Source organism: Haemaphysalis longicornis, unplaced genomic scaffold (genome assembly GCF_048455015.1).
Source record: "Haemaphysalis longicornis isolate Haplotype H1 unplaced genomic scaffold, Haemaphysalis longicornis Haplotype H1 scaffold_8, whole genome shotgun sequence".
NCBI classification, from domain to species: Eukaryota; Metazoa; Arthropoda; class Arachnida; order Ixodida; family Ixodidae; genus Haemaphysalis; species Haemaphysalis longicornis.
The window spans coordinates 55,228,470-55,231,735 of record NW_027526445.1 but is presented as its reverse complement, the minus strand read 5'-3'; the positions used below and the strand labels follow the sequence as shown (position 1 = coordinate 55,231,735).

General features: G+C 47.6%; 1 pseudogene; it reads right to left on the bottom strand.

The window, feature by feature from the left end:
* Positions 1 to 603: 603 nt before the first annotated feature.
* LOC144148301 (uncharacterized) lies at positions 604 to 3,060 on the bottom strand (annotated as a pseudogene).
* Positions 3,061 to 3,266: the final 206 nt, after the last annotated feature.

The following is a 3,266-nucleotide window of genomic DNA, read 5'->3' as shown; positions in this document are numbered from 1 at the left end:
GTCTTCGTGCCCAAGAACTGGAAGAAAGAACCGCCGACCGCGAGCAAAGAGCTGAGCAAGCTCGCTTGCAGGCGGCAAGCCAACAAGCACTGCTTAACGTGATCCAGGCGCTGGCCGAACACATAAAAAAGTAAACAAACTCAAATGCATTCTCCATGTTGAGGCAAGAATGTAATGATGCTGATAAATAAAAGCAAGAAAAAAAGATCTCGAGTATAGAACGACTATAGATAGAACACTATCGTTGCATGGTGTGAAAAATGGCTCATGCCTCTTAACCTTAATAAGTGCCAATCCATTGGAATCCATCCAGAATCGCGCTGCTCGCTTCATCATGTCAAACTACTCGCGTAAATCTTGCATCACTGAACTCCAACGCACACTTGACCTTCCATGTCTCCAATCACGTCGAATAATCTCGCGTCTCTGCTTGCTTCACGCGTTCTCCTGTCACCCACTAGTCAGGCACCCTCGACTCCAACCCCCGCCCAGAATCTTGCCGCGCCTCAACCATAGCAAACCAATCGCCCGCATTCAGTGCCGCACATCATCGACGATAGATTATTTTTTCCCTCACGCAATAACCCTAATACCCTCCCCGACAGTATTGTTTTGTCCGCCGACCGCACGACTTTTCGCAAACTAACAATGCATCTGACCTAAATGTGTGATCCCGAGGCAAACGCGGGTCTGCAGCGATTGACGCGTGCCTAGGCGCAGGACTGTAGCTAGCGGAGAACGGAAGTCGAGTGTCGCGATGTCACATGGCTATTCCCAGTGTTTTCAGCTGCTTTGAAAGAAGCAGAGAGGGAGGAGTAATCGATCGGCAAGGGGGGAGAGGTGCACTTAATTGCTCCTGGCGCAGCTAATACTGAATGTAGATCAATAATTCCAACGGCATTGCATCGCTATATTGGAACTACGCGACAATAAGGCCTTTCGTAACTTTTACAAAAGGCTTTTCTGGTTCCCTTTAACACAGTAAAAACACAGCTGCATGGTGCAGGGTAGATCAGTGCTTCGCAGGGCTCAGATACTCCGATAGGCTCGGTGACTCTAGATCGAAGTAGCTGGAAACCTGATAGCCATACATACAGGCACGGCAGTTGGTCAGAAACGTGGCCACCCTAGACATTCTGGGCACAGCCTGCAGCATGATTTTCTGTTTTTTTTTTTTAAATCTAGGAAAGTAAATTCTGCAATGATTCTCCAAAGCCCCACTCGACGGCCTGTCTTACAGTGCTCATCGCCTTGTTAAAGCTCTCCTCTGCTCGTGTCACCAATGCCCCTGCATAGGGCTTCATGAGCAGGGGGCGGAGCGGGTAGGAGGGATCACCGTATATTACATATCGGTGTCCCTGGACCACTGCCTCCAGTTTCTCGTACAGCTCGCTCTCCCGCAGGATACCTGCAAGACGCAAAGAAAAAAAGTACGGAGCAATGGCTTTTAGAACACGTAACAGCTGCTGCAAACCTATGTGCAAGCCAAGTGAAATAAAGTATCCATTGTATAATTTCGCCTTCAGCATTACTAAGGCAGAAATAAGTGCAAGCTGCCATATATGACTATTAAAAAGTCACTGAAGTATATTTGCTGAAGTCTTATTTGGGACTAAATCAAGCAGTTTAACTAGTGCAATTAGTTATTTTGCTACTTGATTTACAATTGGTCTCAAAAAAGAAAACACCATGAACATAGTGTGGCTGATGCGCCAGCCACTGTATTAAAGTTACAATGATTTGCAGCGTTTTTTTTTATGCTGTATCGCTGGTGATTAGGTACTGGTGTGTGGTAGCCGTCATCAATTAGCAACTACCGAGAACGGAATCAAGCACGGTGCCCATTCTGTGCTTTAATTTTTATTTAAGAGTAAAGCAATATAACGGCTTCTGAGCACAAATGCTCTTTACAACTCACCGGCATCGTGCCTGCTACCCGGATAGGGGCCATCCAGCTGGCAAATGAGCCCGTTGGGGCACATTAGGGACTGATATTTCAGGGCGGGTACCCGCTTGTGGCCAGAAAAGTACAGGCGCTGCTCCTGTGTCGGTCGGCAGATGGGGCGCGCTGTCCAACCTATAAACGCCCAACAGTTGGACAGCGGGGCACCTTTGCTGTGGACTGCCTGCAAGGAAATGTACATAATGAAAACTCAGTTTTATTTATTGTGTCCATTCATTCAGCACAGTTAATGATAAGCTTAGATGTGAATTTTTAGGTGGAGATCCGCATTTATTTACACTACAAAAAGATACAAACACATTACACCAAGTGACTCAACGGTGATCTTAAAGGGTCCTAACATTGAATTTGGAATATGTGAAGTCATCCCATGTTTGGCAATAAACGACTTGAGCAGAGCAATCGAGTAGAAATGAGCCTTTAAGAGCGCACATCAGTCCACAAAATAACCAAAGAACCATGGGAAAGGGTTCAATAAGCGTAGCAAAATCATACCCCCCTCCCCCTTCTGTTGTGTGTCGTACTGGTAGGTTTATATTTTACACCAAACGGAACCTTAAAGTGTACGAGTGAAAAGACGACGTGCAGTGACCCGTAAACGCGAAATGAAAAGTACGTACTGCCCAACTTACGTCACTCATGTCCTTCAGGTGCGCTGGAGTCAGCCCCGGGTGCGCTGTCAAGTCGTAAAGAAGGACGCCGAATTGTGTCTCCAGACGCAGCATTACCTTGTTGGTGATACTTGATATGACAGAGTAATGTCGCCCGAAGTATTCTTGAAGGTCACACAACCTGTTCGGATACGCGAGGCGCCTCAAACACATGCTGAGGGCTTCAGTGCAAGCGACACGCACACCCTGGGCACTTGTGACAATGTCAGGCATCTCGAGGGCTCGCAGTAACACTTCGAAGTCTGCTTTCTCAAAGCGAAACTGCCTGCGGAAGGTTGTCGCAGGCATGCCTTCGATGTTGAGCATGCCGTTCCGGTCGACATACATCCTGCGTTGAGGCTCCCTCCTGCGCAGCACAAGGGCTTCTATGTCGGACCACGCTAACTCTGCCAGCGCATATCTATTGCAGAGGATACTTTGTGGCATGGTGAAGCTACACAAGGCACACAGAAGCGGATTAAACTCAGATATGCGGAATATAGCACACGGATAACAAAGATACACGAAACTTCCGATGCGTGCGAATCTTCGGATGGATTGGCTTGGTGTCTAATGCTTTCAAGTAGCCACACGCGAAGTGTTTCGCCTTTTCTCTCGCAGATGGCGCAACCGCAGTTACCGAACGTTAGTGA